Here is a 17,727-nt window from a genome sequence, read left to right on the forward strand (position 1 = left end):
AGTCAGGATTCGAGGTATCTTGAGTCTACAGGCTTTAATCAGGCATAAGGGACAGGAACAGGACAGCCTGCAATAGTACGGGATGGCAGCTGCCAGGGAAGGGACAAGGGAAAACTGGGGGGCTTTTTGTAACAGTTCATAGTATATATATCAAAACAATTGCATTACATTCAATACAGTAGGCGTAGCAGTAGGCGTTTCTTGTAGCAGTCGCGAAAGATAAGGGTAAAATGATGTAACAAGAAGGCGTGTACAGGGCGTATACATAGACATGTGATGTAAACGTAACAGAAGTGTCATAAACGGGGCGGAAACATGGAGGGGGCTACCTGAGCAGCTGGGACCTTTAACCTAGTGGTGCGCGCAAACGGGCAATGACGTGTTACCAGGGAGAACTGGGGGCTATGACTTCTGCGCTAGAAGAGGAGACTAAAGTCTGGAGTGTCAGAGCGACATGTACCTAAGGCATATCTGGTATCTGGTGTTTGGAGTACATATTGATAGAATCCAAAAGTTATCAGGGCAAAGGCTACTAGACACTAAGACTGGTGCGTGCATAATTCTACATGTATTGCATGTACGAGGAATATTCTATGAATATTAATACAGTATTTCTCTTACATGGAGACATAAAGGCTAGACCATGACGGAAACTATTGATGCGATGCAGTAGCTTAGGAATGCAGAGAAGGAGGGCTGGACTGATAACTAGAATCATAACATACTCTTGGCAGACTGGCAGGCAGAGCCAGGCCGAGCCGGGCACTGTGAGGCAGAAAGTAAGCGAAGGGTCAGGGATGCAGGTGGGGGCTGTATCGCTCCTCGGAGAGGGTTGAGGAGACAGGAGCTGAATCTGGTGTCCGGGCCCTTTTGAGGCCTAGAAACGGGGACAATTCAATGAGTTAACGTGCACACTGTAAAATGTAGCAACGTAGGTTTACATAAGCCTAATATTCGTTGCTTTCACGAGAACTGGAAACTGGCATACTAGAAATGGACACAACTGTAATTGCGTCTTTAATCGATCAGAGGGGTATACATGCATATCGATCATGCACATATAGCATAATATGGGGAACACGTAGGCACATACAACATGGCAAAATTTACTTTTCCACAGGACTTTCTCTTCTGTGGTTGTAGAATGGGTAGTAAATCTGTAAGCATGGAGGGCTGGACACAGCTCTAACTTGAGATCAATCCTTTCTAGTGCAGTACGCTGAGTCACTCTGTTTAAGGTACTCATAAATTGTTCAACCAACCCATTTGCCTGGCACTAAAGAGGTGTGTTTTTGTGGTACTTACTGTTCAAACTACCAAGAAAATCCTTAACCTCTATGCTATTGAAGGGCGAGCAATTGTCAGATATAAGACCAGAAGGAACACCCCATACAGCGAAAATATCATCCAGCCTCTCAATAACTCTATCATGCATGGTCGATAATAACTCTTCCACTAGGAGAAAACATGAGTACTCATCTATAACTACCATGTAATGATGCCCATTACTGAGGGGTCCAAAGAAGTCAACTGCAAGTCTCTCTCATGCCTGTTTAGGAAGGCCAGACATATTTAGTGGATGCTTGGTCACCTTGGAAGAAAGGCAGGTACACAGATGACATGCTCTCAGTTCCCTTTCAAATCATTCATCAAGGTGCGGAAACCACTCGCAATCCCTGTGGGGTGTCTTGGTGGCAGCAATACAATAGTGTCCCTCATTGCTAGTTTAATTATGTATGGCCTCAGGCTCTCAGGAATGACTATTCTTGACGTTCTCAGTAAGATACCATCTTGCCTAATGGAAAGTTTGTCCCAAACATTCTTAAACTTTGATATTCAACATCATCTGTGAGAGGTCGAGGATGCTTTTTCCATAACTGCTTTGCAATAATGTCTTTGAGTGTGAGCATGTTTCGATCAGCATTGGTGGCAGCGGTGATTTATTCAATAGATAAAGCTGTAGGTGTGCTAGACTTTACCATGAAGTTAACATATGCTTCTGCTGCCTTAGATGTTGTGCTGTGAAATTGTAACGGCACTCGTGAAAAGTAGTCTGCGAGGTTTTGATCCTTCCCTGGCTTACACACAAAAGTGTAGTAGTACTTGTTATTTTATTTCATGTTATTTATATTTAATATAGCACACAAATATCCCAGGGGCATCTCTGCGCTGTCATTGAAACAAGTGATAGAGGAAGGGGTGCAGAATAGATGAGCTTTTAGTAGCTTTCTGAATTTGCAATATTTTTCACAAGCGCGAACGTGGAGTGGAAGCGTATTCCAGTAAAAGGGAGTGAGGTAAGAAAAGGCCTTTCCCCCTGCTGCGGGTCAGGCAAATGTGAGGGATGCACAGTAAGGCTTTATCGACAGATCTTAGATTACAGCGAGGTGTGTATGCTTTTATTTATTTTTTGCAGATATAATGGGCCTTTCCCTTTTAGGACAATATATGTAAGGCAACAGATCTTAAAAAAGGATTGTTTTTTCACTGGCAGCCAGTGCAGTGTTGCCGTAGTCTGACCTGCATATTACTAAGGCTTGGACAAGAGTTCTTCAGGCAGAGGTTGGAAGGTCGGGGAATATTCTGCGCAGAAGGCGCATGTTGTGGTAGCATATTTCAGTGGTAGCCAGGATGTGCTCTTTCATCGTTAAGGCTTGATCTATTTTCATGCCAAAATTCTTTACAGCTTGTTTGGGCACGGTAGTGATACCCAGCTGGTGAGGCCACCAATAGTCAGTCCAGATAGAGGGGGCTTTTCCAAACAGCATGATCTCCATCTTATCTGCGTTCAGTTTGAGATCGTTCTTGTTCATCCAATAGGAGATGGCTAACATGCCTAGGGCAAACTTCTGTAGTCTTAGCCCCCACTTCTCAATGCCAGGGGACAACTTGTCCTTCAGATTCCTAAAAATAGTGAGGAACATCTGGTGGTCCATGATAAGGGTGAAATGACTTCCATACAGAAACATGTGGAAGTGTTCGCAAGCCCATACTACTGCTAAGCTCTCCTTTTCGGGTTGAGAGTAAGCACAGTCAGTTTGAGATAGACTCCTGCTAGCATAGGCCACAATGTGTGTCTGTGCATCTTGCCGTCAATTGTGTTGGGTAAGGATAACTCCAAACCCCGCCGGGCTGGCATCTACTACAATCTCAGTGTTTAGTTTAGGATCAAAATAGGCCATTTCAGTCACAATTTCTATTGCATGTTTAATTTTCTTGAATCTTTGCTCACACTCACTTAAACAGAACATTCTACTTTGTAAAGTCACTCACAGTGACAAAATCGCAAATGTATCTGGAACAGTAACTGGCTATTCCTAAAAAGGATCACAGAATGGACACGTCTTGTGGGGGACAAGTGGATGACAATTCTCATACTATTTAGGTTCAGGAGTCATTTATTTCTCAGAAAAGATATAGCCAAAGGATTTTAGTCTGTTTTGTGGAACTCACACTTCTCTGCATCCAGAGTGAGACCTGCATCAGCAAGCAGATGGCACATTTGTGGGAGGGCTTTGCCATGTCTCTTTCGTGTAGCCCCAAACACCAGGATATCGTCACTGTAGTTCATAGTGTTTGTGACAGGTTGAATTACTTGATGAAAGACATCCTGAAGGATTTCTGCAGCTGACGACACACCAAAACGGAGTCTTTTATATCTGAACAAATCAACTTGAGTTAAAAAAGTAATAATGTACTTACAGTTTTCTTCCAGCTTAAGTTGATGGTAGCCTGTGTTCAAATGAAGATGGGAAAAGACTTTGGCGCCATTCGGTTTAGTGATCATGTACCCGATGTGTGGACCTGAATGTCTTCTTCTCTCTATTGCTTTGTTAGCCTGGTGCATATCAACAGAGCTGTCCTTTTTTGGTACCACCACAAACGGTAAGTCCCATGGCGTAGGACCAGTCGAGCATTTGATGATGTCATGTTTTTAAAGTGCTTCCAGTTCCTTCTCACTGGATTCTTGTAGGTGGAAAGCAATCTAACGGTGTTGCTGGGCTGCAGGGCAAATATCTTCATCGATGTGACGCTACACTTTCATTGTCTTAAGTTGTCCAAATTTATGAAACAATTAGGGAATTGACTCACTATCTGTGTACTTAGGTCGTAGTTAATAGAGATCAGCCCCAAGTCAGCAGCTGTTCTGAAACTGAGTAACCATGCACTCAATGGAGTATCTTACAGGACATGAATTGGCGCTTGTACTGTTGTTTTCTAATGTCGCACGATCGCGAAAAATTAACCTTGACTCCACAGTGGCTTAGAGCTGCCCGTGTAAACCTTTGTTTTCGACAAGGTAAGACATGGTGTTGAGGACAGTTCATTGTATTTTTCTGCTGGCATGATGTTTATCAACATACCACTGTCTATAATAAATGTTGTAGGGTACCCATTTACCTTGAACGTGATCTTAGGGCAATGTCCAAATGAACTTGGTTGCTTCACATGGCAATTCCATTTAGATTTGTGTTCTTTTTAGCTAGCAGCTAATCCTATATGGGCATGCTGCTTGGTGAAGGACATCATCATCGCACATCCATCTTCATTGCTGTCACTCACTGATGACATTGAGGAGACTTTGGACGAAGACTCTGACGATGATCTACTTTGTTTTGTTTCCACTTGCCTCATTTGATGTTGCCGTTTGGCCTTGTGGGAGTGGCTAGAATATTTCTGGAACTTTCTTGTGTCCATTTTCTCATTTCATCGTGACACACTCAACTTCTCTTTTGCTTGGTAGACCGTTATGAAGTGGTTTTCTTTCCTGCAGTGTTTGCCATTCTGTTCGATGTTGGGACATTTACTTACATGTGGGAAGGAGAATCCCCAGTGGAGGCATAACTTCATCTTCTTCTGAGACATCACCTTATGGGCCTCTTCCCTGGGTTTCTACCTACTTTTCATGCTCAATGCTGTTTTACTCTGGGTCACTCCAGTCTTCATATCAGCAGCTTGTCTAGATGCACACCCCTCTGCTCTCGCAGCCATGAGCACTTCCTCCTGGCTGAGTTCTTCCTGTAGCATGCGTCTTATGAACAAATCAGACAGGCAGCCATAAATGACTCTGAGACGCTAGGCTTCTTCGTAACTTGCAATGTGTATTGAGTGTATCAAGTCTTTCTACAAACTCATCCATCATCTCACCAGGTTGCTGCCTTGCTTGATTGAAAATGTGCCTTTCATAATCGACATTGGATTGAATTTGGCTTCTAACATCCTCTTGATGTGATGGTATGATATTTCACCAGCTTATGATGCTTTCTTTATCACTTCTTTTACTTCATCACCTGCTAGGTTCTTTAAGTATTTGATGATCTTTTTGTCATCTGCTCCTTCTAGTGCATCTACGAACCAGTTGAATGTTCCAATCCAGGCAGTCCACCTGTTGCCAATATTCTGCTTTTTGGTGGTGTTGAATGGAGGCGATGGTTTCAAGAACCAGCTGCACCATATTTGGCACTCTCCACAGCCGTCATTTGAAATACTTCAATTCCTTGAAGACCTTTTGAGTTGTACTGCTCACTACCAGTGGCCTCTGTGGTAGTTTCTACAGGGACCCAATGCTTTGTGAGCACAGCCCCTATGTTGGAGCTGGATTTATTGAGGATGCTACATGTTACTTTAAACAAGCCGGTCCCCGGGCAAGGCCCAATTCAGGCGGCACATTCTTAGTTTTCTCTGGTAAGTGCAGTTGTACTCTGTGTACCTGGTTTCTTTGCCTTTAAGTCTTCTGCTTCATATCGATGATGGCTCTGTTTACTCTATGGTGCAGTATTTCTACTTTTGTGCCTTGCTATTGAGATTCTGGCGGGCCTTCAAATTGTGCTCCTTTGTATGGCCTTCACCTTCTTCAAGGGCCTAATAAGAGCTGGTGTGGGGCTTTCGTCACCACCCTTTTGGCTGCTTCTTGGGGCGCACGTTGCACACACAAGCAGTTTGCTGGACCACTGCAAAGTTTCTGGGAGCAAAGTCTGGTATTTCAGGGCACGTATCCCCTATCTTGTCACCAGTTTTAGCATCCTCCCCTGGCCTGGAGCATGCAAGGACCATGCTACACATGGAGCTCTGTTTGCATGTCTGTATTCAACTGCATGCAGCTGTTAACTGAATGTATTGCGTCATGAATTTTATTGACCACACCCAGATACCTCCCAATCAATTACACAATGCTTGTAATGAGTTCGCTGATGACCACTAGAGTCCTCGTGCACATCAGCACATGACACGACAAGGACCTTGGAACTTTCTCCTCTTTTACTGCTGCCATGTAATTTCCTTCTGTCCCAGGAGAAATATTAAACCCCATCGACTCACTGAAACTGCTACCTGCCACTGAAGCACCCTCAATGCACCCTAAGGAAGAAAAGGAACTCTTGACCCAGAAACCTAGACAAAGACCCCATTTAGCCCTGCACCCTCACCCACACTTCTAACATTACTAATCTCCCTGGCATCCACCACATGCCAGAAAACGAGTGGTGTAATGCAAAGTGATGACGCTCCCCTGCAGAATATGAAGAGGGACCCCTGAGTCTCCCATATTTCACAGATATTTGTTGATCTTGGCCTGATTGGAGCCAAGTAACGGCCGACATCTGCCAGGGGGATGAGGGGCGCACGGAGAAAATAATATTTTTCAAAAAGGGAAAAAAACGTATCTGATGTGACATCCTCACTCCAGACCTCTTCTTTACTGCAACTGGATGTTTGAACTCATTTGCCCAATCCTAGAGCTGCTCACATGCATCATGTGAGAAGAGCCAGGATTGCTGGGAGCGGCCTCACTCGGTGCTCCACAGCGCCTTGGGGCATGCGCTGTCTCTCACCCCAGCTGTCTTAAGACTGCTGGGTTGAGAGGTTTAAAGTGCGCATGTGTTGCTGGCCGTTGCAAAACAGCCGGCCAAAAAGACATGCACACTTCCATCAGTGCATTAGCCAGCCCACCCTTCTGCTGTCACTCAGCAGCGTCCCCGCTTCCATCCGGCCGCTTGGCTTGGGACAGGGGATGAAAAATAAAATGTAAATGAATTACCATTTTATTTTTCACCTCTGGGGCTTTGGGGGAGAATTTTAAGTGGGGTGACGCTCCAACGGAGGAGCCGCTCTTACCCGGGCGGCCCCTCAAGGGTAAGGGTGGCCCTGAACAGTCAATGCTCCGCAGGATGCTGCGTTACGGCCCTGCCGAAAACCCCGGGTGAAGACCTCCCCAAATCATTTTCCACCATACCCCGAATGGAATTATAATTTATTTATTTATTTATTTATTTATTTATGCATTTTTATATAGCGCGGACTTTACCCGAAGGTGTCAGAGCGCTTCACAATAGGAACAGAAATGATACATGAGAACATTGCAAGTGAGCAAAATACAAAAGCAAACGTTACATTAAATGAAGCAAAAATGACAATTGTGCGCCAACAAAATATAAGAGGTAGCAAACGGTGCATTACAAAAGTGACAATCATGAGCCAACAAAATACAAGAGGTAGCAAACGGTGCATTGCAGGAGGAAAAAGTGACGTGTACAGGTTACAAAAAGCGTACAAAATAAACATAGAGGTATAATACTGCAATATATGGAGGACACTCCAGCACAAGAACAAACGTCACGTAGGCACTGGTGGCACTTGTGCAGGTGTTGAAACAAACAAATGTAGGAGGTAGAAAACAGTGTGTTACAGGAGAAAGTGACGGGTGCAAGTTACCCACGAGTCCCAGACACAGGAAGAAGGACAATACTGCAATAAGAGGCAGACTCTCAAACCACAAGAACACACTGGGAAGACACTTCCATAGTCATGTAAAGTAGATTTTTCAGTAGTTGAAGGGCTTCCTTCAGATAGCAGAGAGGGCATGAATTACATTTGGAAATGTCTTTGAAGAAGGAGAACTTTGAGGTCAGATTTGAAGGCTTGGGAGGAGGAGGTGGTCCGGAGCTGAGGCGGAAGTGAGTTCCAGATTCTCACTGCGCTGCCTGAAAAGGATTGGGCCATCGATCTCTCCTTCTTGAAAGTGGGAGGTTCAAGCAGTAGATTTTCCGCATTTCGTGATGGTCTAGAGCCTCCAGAGAGTTTCAGTTTATTCGCCAGGTAGCGCGGAGAGGAGGAGTGCAAGGCTTTATGGGTGATGCAGGCAGTCTTGTAGATAGCTCTAGCCTCGATGGGGAGCCAGCGGAGGGAGGATAACATGGGAGTGATGTGGTCGCTTCTTTTGGCCCCATAAATGAAACGAGCTGCTGAATGTAGAACAGATTTAAGGGGGGATAGGTGGGATTTGGGGGAGCCAGTCAGAAGAGAATTGCAGTAGTCCAGTCTGGAGAGGACCAGCGATTGGACCAGGGTTTTGAGGTCATGCACCGGGAAGAAGCGATGAATCCCCCAAAGAAGGCGCAGTTGGTATCGGGCAGACTTTGCAATTGAATTAATGTGGGAGAGTAGATTGAGTTTTGTGTCGAGTATGACACCAAGGGATTTTGCGCTGTCGACAATGATGGGATTCAGAGGCGCAACTAGAGTCAAATTTCGGGGGGGGCTAAGAAAAAATTTCGGCGGGGCTGAATCTTTAGGCACTCGGCAGAGTCGAGCTGCAGGGGCTCTTAGAAGGGGTGAAACAACAACAAAGCCCCATTAACATGCACAAGGTCTTTTAAAGACTTGTGAAGTGCTCGGGTGCGGCTGTGAGCAGGCCCCGGGAAGTGTCTCATCCCGGGCTACCACACACGACGGGGGGCTGAAGCCCTTTGAGGCCAATGGGCGTTGCCCGCCTGCCTGGGCCCATGCCATAGTGCAGTGGTTCCCTAACTTTTCCAATCTACGGCTCCCTTTACCTATTGACTGTTGGCCGCGGCTCCCCATTATGGTACCTTTTGTGGCGGGTGGTGAATGTAAGCCCATTCTCTGGAGTACTTTCATGTTTTTCCCTAAAAATAATTGGGATAAAGCTGAAGGTATTCTAAAACATAGATGTAATCATATCCTGGCCACTGCAGAGCCCCATGCTGTATCAACAACTGATTGGACTAATTGGAGAGAAATAGTGTTCTCGGAGAAGTGAACTGTAAATGCACGTCAGTGTCCATGCCTGAAACACATTGGCGTGTGCACTGCAGACTGTTTGACACACTGTGAGCTTCATCAGACAAAACCCCAACAAGGTTTATTCACCTCAAATCAGAGCATGCCATGTTTCTTAGCCATTTACAAATTCTGAAAAAGACAGCAGGTGAGGAATTCACAAATGAATTACCAACACGTTGTGAGAAACAAAATATGCCATAGCTGCGGAACTAAATATTCACTTTTGCAAACAAATATATATTGGATGATACTATTAATAGTGATCACTGTTCTCTGCTGTTTATTCCAATTTCCTTTTCAATATAATGTGTAAAACGTGGACAATGGAATAAAAGAATTAAAACGAACATGATCTAGACACATTCAAGCACAATCAAGGTTTGGAGTAAGTCTGCAGCAATTTTTGGCAAACAGAAAAGGCAAACAAAAAACATTTGATTGAGCACTGGCAATGCACGTGGTTTTCCTGCAATTTCAATATTATCTCATTTGATTTGATGATCACAGGTGATTCTGTTTGCTAGGCTCCTGGGTTCTCTATTCAGGAAAGAGAATAAGAAAGGCACAATAGGGAGCTAAAGCGAAGGCGTGATAACAAATTGTTTACTTACAATAATATGTCAGACTGTAAAGGCATATACCTGAAACTTATTTTCTAAAGTGAATAAGCAGATTTTTTCACCTAAAAATAAATAAATCCTAAAGCAGCCTTGGAATTTGGACACATGGATGTTAACCCTGGTTTCTATCAGGTCACAAATCATGCAATTGTGGACAAACTTCTGTGTTTGTATGCTCCCTAAATTGTAAATATTTGTGATAAAAAAAGCAGTGAAAAAACAAATATTATATTGTGTTGTTCGCTACTGCCCTGTTAACCCAAAAGGCTACTACTGGCATTTGCACTTGTGACCTGCAGGTCTGTTGCTCGCATATGATTACAGCAGACTCTCAACCCTCTGAATGATCTTACTGAGACTGGAGCATGTTTTATGTATACTGTAAGTCGCACTGTTTCATATCCCTTGCTCCCCACCCTCACCCCCACCCCCACCTTTTTCCAAATAAGTGTATAAATAATACATGTCCCTCCTTGCAAAGAGATACTTTCTCTTACCACGTATCTCTGGCTAAGGCCTCAGCAGCAGCTTTAAAATTTTGAAAGACCCCAGGAGAGTCTGGGCTGAGCTATACTGCAATTCCGGGCAAAAACCCTCTAGATTAGGACAGAAAAAAGGAGACAAACAGCACCGGACAGCATGAAAGCAAAGACATTGAAACATCCTCGCCTCCCTCCTGATCTGATAGTAGACGCCTTGAAAGTAAGGTTACACTGCCCTCTCATTGCCCAGGGCAACCACTGCAGGCCTGACCACACGGAGCAGTGTTCAATTTAGATGCACGTAAGTGAAAAACATACTATTTATTTGTGATTCCCAAACTGTGCGAGAATCTGTCCGTGGCGCCCTTGGCTAGTTTTCATGGCGCATTAGGGCGCCGGGGCACACAGATTGGGAACCACAGCCATAGTGTCACAAGACTTATGTCTCTCCATCTCAGGCAGACAACTTGGACATCTGCCTGAATGCATGTCTCACCAGTGGCAGACTCCCTCGGCACAGATCTACCCTGGTTCTTGGACATCTGTCTCTCAGATGTCAGACTCCTTGAGCCCCTATCTCACTAGTGTGACAAATTCCTTTGGCCTAGGTCTACCCTGGTTCTTGGACATCGGTCTTTCAGACGTCAGACCCCTTGTACCTCTATCTTACTAGTGTGACAGACTCCCTTGACCCAGGCCTATCATGATGCCTCAGCAATACCACAGAAGCCATCCTGGAGAACTCGTCATGCATGAACATCAGCAATGTCCCAATGAGGTCTGCATCAGATATGTTTAAAACAATAACTTGAGACATTTCTAGTTATACAGACAATTAAGTACTTACACAATCACTGACACATTATTTATTTTTAAAACATATCTGAAGTACGGGTCATTGGAAGATGGTTAATGATAATATAATGAAATCGCGGGCATCTGTCTGTCAGGTGTCAGAAGCATTGAAACAGTGTCTCACTAATGTCAGTCTCCCTGGCCCCAGTCTCTTGGACATTTGTCTCCGAGGCCACAGACCCCCGAACCCATGCCCCACTAGTCTCAGGTCCTCTGCCCTGCCTCTACCAGGCCACATTTAATGGGTCCCCGGGCTCAGGTTTCTGCAGTGTAAGACCCCTCACCTCCCCATCGCTCTTCAATGTCAGCCACATGGACCCCTGCCTCTTATTTCTTTTTCTGCTACTGACTTTCATCCCTCGGCCACTGGAGCGCCGTGGGTGAGATGGCGAGCCGGCTGTGAGGAGGTGCCCGGAGGATGCCCGAGGGATCAGGTGAGGGCCGCGCTCGTCGCTGTTGTGTTTGTCTGTAGCTGCTGCTGCATCCATCGGTGTCCGCGGCATGGACCACCCCCGCCACCACCGGTCTGTCAGTGTGGTTCCCGACAAATCACAGTACGCTCTCCGCTATTCTCAATTGCCTCAGCCCCCCCTCTCTCCAAGTGCATCAGCACCCCACCAAACGGTGTCTCTGCCCCCCTCTCCAAGTGCATCAGCACCCCACCAAACGGTGTCTCTGCCCCCCTTTCCAAGTGCATCAGCGCCCCCCACCAAATGGGCACTTTCTTTTTAAGATTAAAGAAATATGTGAAAAGATTCTGACTGAAATAATGCCTACACCCAACAATCTTTCTTTAAGATCGTACCACCTGTACCTCCTTTGCACCTGTTGCTGCAACCAACCTTGATACTGCACCTCCTGTGCACATGTTGATGCAACCAACCTTGCTGCCACCCTTGCAGGCTGCGCCCACAAGACCCCAGTCAGATTCTGCCCGGAGAAGCTAAAGGAGCTCTGTTTCTGCTTCTCAAGATCCCCTTGTTGGAATTGTTGAGTCCTCCTTTAGGACAAGGCACCTTTCTCACTGCCTGGAAAAATGCCGCAGTGAAAACCCTCCTGAAAAAGGTTTGCTGCACCCTCTGGATATTATTAACTTCAGTCCAATCTCTCTCTCACCATTCTGGGTCAGTTAATTGAAACACTACTTTTCCAAGATCTTCAAACATTCGCAGGAGAAAGCAATATTTATACCTTTCTCGACTGGATTTGCAGTTTTGCTGGAAATACTTGAGAGTTCCTGGAAAGCTCCACAGCCCCCTGCAAAGGAGTTAGATCTATCACTGGAGGCAGACGGCGGCACCCAAATGTCAGCCCTGCGGACAGTGTGAAGCCCTTGGCTGGATAACTGTCTCCTGTGTGGAACAAGCTGCGCCTGTCTGCTCCTGTCAGATCCTGACTGCACCTGTCTACCCCTGCCTCCTCCTGCCTGTCCCTGCCTCCTCCTGTCAGATCCTGACTGCTCTTCTTTGCTCCTGCCTGCCCTGCCTGCTCCTGTCAGACCCTGCCTACCCCGCCTGCTCCTTCCTGCCCGCCTGCTCCTGTCAGACCCTGCCCGTGCCGCCTGCTCTTGTTAGACCCTGCCTGCTCTTGTTAGGCCCTGCCTGCTACTGTCTGCCCCTGCCTGCTCCTGTGAGACCTTGCTTGCCCCTGACTGCTCCTGTCAGATCCTCACTTCTCCTGTCAGATCCTGACTGCTCCTGTCTGCCCCTGCCTGCTCCAGTCAGACACTGCCTGCTCCTGTCTGCCCCTGCATCCTCCTGTCAGGTCCTGCCTACTCCCGTCTGTCCCAGCCTCTGTCTGCCTGGTCGTGTCTGACCTTGTAAGATCATGCCTGCTCCTGTCGGCCCCTGCCTGCTCCTGTCAGACCCTGCCTGCCCCTGCCTGCTCCTGTCTGCTCCTACCTGCCCCTGTCTGCCCCTGCCTGCTCCTGCCTTCCCCTGCCTTCTCCTGACAGCCCCTGCCTGCTCCTGTCTACCTCTGTCTACTGATATGTTCATAACCACCTCAAACACAACGGGCCCAATTCACAAAGGCAAAGTTAGACTTTTGGTCTAAGTTTTGATCAAAAGTCCAACTTTAGTACTTTTCAGTGTGCACAACATAAGTTGCGAGTAAAATCTTTACGACTGCAGAGTTTCCACACTCATAGCAGAATCGCTGCATTCGGAGTGGAATCTCCGCACTTGGGGCAGAGGTCCACCTGGGTGCGGAAACTCCTCAATCATAAAGGGACTACTCATAACTTATATTTGTGAATACCAAAAAGTAGTAAAGTTAGCCTTTTGTTCAAAACTTAGACCAAAAGCCTAACTTTACCTTTGCCCAATGCTGGCTATAGCCTTAGGGCTGCAATTCTTTGGAAAAGCTTTGACCCCCATGGCATGATACTGCTCACTCCTATGAGATGACTGAAATGGCATATTTGAGGTTATTCTTTATATATTGTGGACATTGTTGGTATAATAGTGCCTATGCTTGGTTTAATGCTTGCACTGGCATAATGTTGGCAATCCCTAGCATTTTAATAACATTATCACTTCTGCCATTGATTAGTTTAACCTCTCTGCACCTATCCTTGCCATCACACATTCATCCATTTTACATTTTATTTTACTATTCTTTCAAGCAATTGCCCATTCAAATACCCATACATGCATTCATTCACTTACCTATCAAGTATCCATTCATTGAAACACTCATTTATCCATTCATGTACACACCCATTCAACATTTTGTACATTGTCAGATTCACCAATGAAGCCACTAAAACAGAGCACAAACTCGGCAATAAAGAGGCAATGCCAGTGAAGCCTTTAGCCAGATGTATTGGCTTTACCAATGCTTAAATATTTTGCCGAACACAGAGGTGTTTTGTTTTGCTGTGGCAAACACCATTCTATTGATTTAGTTTGATCCTGAGAGCTAGCTTCCAAGAGTGAATATTTTAACACTCATTTACCATAGTTTCGGTGACGGGGGAATGCTAGGCAGAATGGCAGATAGGAAATGCTAGTTGCATGAGCATGGTGGCATTTGCGTTTTTCTTAATAAATGGAAGTATTTTCTTAAATACTTGGACACATGTATATTGTGCTCGCTGTAGTTTTCTCTTCGGTTTGATTACATCAACTATAGTGAGGCCCCCGCTCCAGATTTCATCTAGAGCTCTCCGGCCTCATTACTGTGCTGAGGGGGCTCCCTGCAGCTCTGGGCCCCCACGCACTGCGGGGGCTGCAGGGGCCTGTGTTACGCCCCTGGTTCCCGGTGTCTCTCTATCACAGCGTTCCCTGTGTCACTCTTTCGGGTTCTCTGTCTCTCACTCTCTAGGAAGCCTCATTTACATTTAAATGGTCTTTAACAGACCTGTGAAGACTTCGGGTGCGGCTGCAATTAGACGCCGCCAGCCGCGAAGGAAGCTGTGTCAGCCCGGGCTGACACATACGACGGGGGGGGCTGAAGCCCCGTGAGCCCAATGGGTGTTGCGCGCCTGATGGGATTAGTGTTCAGCAGATTCATCTGGTCCATCCATGATTGCACCGGGGGAGGAGAAAGTGAGGAGGAGAGGAGGAGGAACTCAGTTTTGGAGGGGTTCAGAATCAGTTGATGTGTTGACATCCAGTTATGAATGGAGTCGAGGGTAGAGCTTAGGACAGAGAGATCGTGAGTGGAGGCAACCTTGAGGTAGATTTGAGTGTCGTCAGCGTAGAGGTGATAGTTGACCCCAGATTTACTTAGGAGATTTCCCAGAGGTTCCAAATAGAGATTGAACAATGTGGGTGCAAGAATAGAGCCTTGGGGAACACCTTGACCCATCGCCAAAGGAGGTGAAAGACTGTCCGCTATTTTGATCATTTGGGATCTATCAGAAAGGAAAGAAGCAAACCATTTAAGCACGGTGCCCTCCATGCCCATTCTCTGTTGAAGGGTGTTGAGGAGGGTGTTGTGGTTGACAGTGTCAAAGGCTGACGAAAGGTCAAGGAGAATTAGAAGACAAGACCCCCCCGAGTCTAGTATTCTCAGCGCGTCATCGATAACTTGCAGCAGGGCAGTTTCAGTGCTGCAGTTTTGGATGAAGCCGGACTGAAAATTGTCAAGAAGATCATTGTCCTTGATATGACGTGAGAGTTGGTTCGCAAACACATCTTTCTGTGATCTTCGCAAGAAAGGGTAGGTTAGTGATGGGGCGGAAGTTGTTGAGGTCATTCGCATCCGCAGTGGGTTTTTTGAGCAGAGGGGTGACCAGCCCAGATTTGAAGGGAACAGGGAGGGAGCCTTGACAGAGGGAGAGGTTGACCAGAGTGGTCCAATAGGGAAGAGAAAGGGTATAGAAGTCAATGGCAATGGCACTGGGGATGGGGTCGAGCGAGTGGTTGGAGGGCTTTGTTTCGAGGATGCACTTGAGGAGGACATCTTCAGAGATGGGGTCGAAGTTCTGCCAGATGGCTAGTGATTTGCGCTCCTCTGGAGGGGTAGGATGAGCGACCTGAACGACAAGTGATTTCACTTTTTCGTCAAAGAATACAGCGAAATCAGCAGCTTTCTTTGTAGAATCCTCCAATTTGGAGGTTGGGGGAGAGTAGTTAGAGGTCTTGATGAGATCAAATAGTTTTTTGGGTCTATTTTTGGCTGAGTCAAGGAGGGTTCTGAAGTGTGATGCTTTCCCAAGGAAGATGTGCTTGTGGTACTTGGATCTTGCTGAACAAAGCGTGGCCAAGTTATCAGTGGAGGGTGCTTGCCTCCATTGATTCTCCAGGCGTCTTAGGTGCTTCCTTTCTTCATATAGGGATTTGCTGAACCAGGGTGCTGAGGGAATGGGCCTTTTCTTTTTGCTTTGGAGAGGAGCAACGCTATTGATTTCGACTGCAAGGACTGAGAGGCATTGTGAGGTGAGATCATCAACATCTAGGTTCGGGTCTAGCCTTGGAAGTGCCAGCAAAGCTGATTCACAGAGGGAAACAGTGTCAATATTCTTAGCGTCACGGAACCAGGAGGTAGCCCTCTTAGGTTGGCCAAGAGTGATAGAGTGTGCTAGGAGAAGAGAGAATGTAATGAGGAGGTGGTCAGACCAGTCTACGTGAATAGGGGTAGCGATAGAAAGCATGCCTGCTTTAGAAATAACAAGGTCCAGGATAGAGCCCTTAGAGTGTGTTGATTCTGTGCAGTGTTGGGTAAGATCGTTTGTAGAGAGGAAGGAGGCCAGCCCGTTCGCGGAAGAGTCTTGCAGGGAGCCCCAGTGGAGATTGAAGTCACCCACGAAGGTCTGATTGTCACTTTGTGCGTATTGGTCGCTGATGAAGTCAGTGAGTTCCTCCATAAATGAAGGGCCACTGCCAGGTGGGCGGTATATGACATGGAATCTAATGGGTGAGCGGTGGTGTAGTTGAAGCTCAAGAGATAGACATTCAAAAGTGCGGAATGCGCTGATGGGAAAAGCCTTGAGTTGAACGGAGTTTCTAAAGATAACTGCAACACCTCCCCCAACTTTGATAGGTCTGTCATTCCTGAAAATAGAGTAGCCAGTGGGTAGGAGGAGATCAAACATGGAATGAGAGGTATCGTTGAACCAGGTCTCTGTTAAGAAGAACAGGTCAATATTGTGAAGGGTGATGGTATCAGAGATTTCGAGTTTGTGTTTTATTGCAGATCTGCAGTTGTGGAGCATGCAGCGCAGTTCTGTCGAGACTGTTTTGGTGACGGGGGCACTTGGGCAAAGAAGGGTGATAGCGATATTATACCTATATGGGGGTGCACGGGAGTGTCTAGGTGGATGCTTGGTTCTGACAGAGGAGATGGTTGGAATAGAGTAGGTAATTGGGTTACTCGGAGGTGCTGGTTGAAGAAGGGTGGCGTTCAAAGGCTTGTGTGAGTGAGCGATGTTTGCAGACGACAGGTTATGCTTGGCTATAATGGTGTGAGGGGTCGAGGTGCATCTCGTGGGAAGGTGAGAGTTTTCCAGAGGAGTTGATGAGAATGGGAAAGTTGAAATCTTAGAGCTTAAAAGTGAAATGGAAGCTACAAGCTGGGAGATGGAGGTGATGAGAGAGCATATCTTATTTTCGAGAGAGAGTAGGGCAGAACACGGATGGTTGGGTGTCTCGATGGCAAAGGGATGGGTGGTATAGGTGGTGGGAGGCAGGGAGAGGTGGGAGGACAGGAGGAGAGTTGAGGTATAGGGTTCATAGGTGGGGAAAGGGGGAGGTTGAGAGCGGGGGTTGGGGTATCAGAGGAGAAGGGGGAGTTGTATTTGATGGCGCTGCACGAAGGGAAGGAATTAAGGACATGTTTAGGGGGGGATGGGTGCGGAACAAGACGGTGGGGACGAGGGAGAGGGGAGGACTGTGAGGAGTCATAGGAGTGTAGGAGGTTTGGGAGGAAAAAAGGGGAGGTGGTTGGAGAGGTCCTGTTGGCTAGGAGCGGTGGCTGTGAGGGAGCCGGTATCTGGTACAGTGGGGGGGGTTGGGAGAAGGGGAAGTTGACGACAGGAAATGGTTCTGCTGTGCCTGAAGGGGGGGGGTGGAAAGGGGTACCAGGGGGGTAAAGGGGGGGCAGCACAGCATTGCTAGCGGAGTGGGGGGAAAGAAAGAGATGACATGGGATTGTGAAGAAATCAGGGAAAGAGGTGAGGAGAGGAGGGGGTAGAGAAGAGGGGGAGAGGGAGGGATGAGTGGAGAAGTGTGGCTCACTGGTTA

This window comes from Lissotriton helveticus, chromosome 5_1 (assembly GCF_964261635.1).
Source record: "Lissotriton helveticus chromosome 5_1, aLisHel1.1, whole genome shotgun sequence".
Classification (NCBI taxonomy): Eukaryota; Metazoa; Chordata; class Amphibia; order Caudata; family Salamandridae; genus Lissotriton; species Lissotriton helveticus.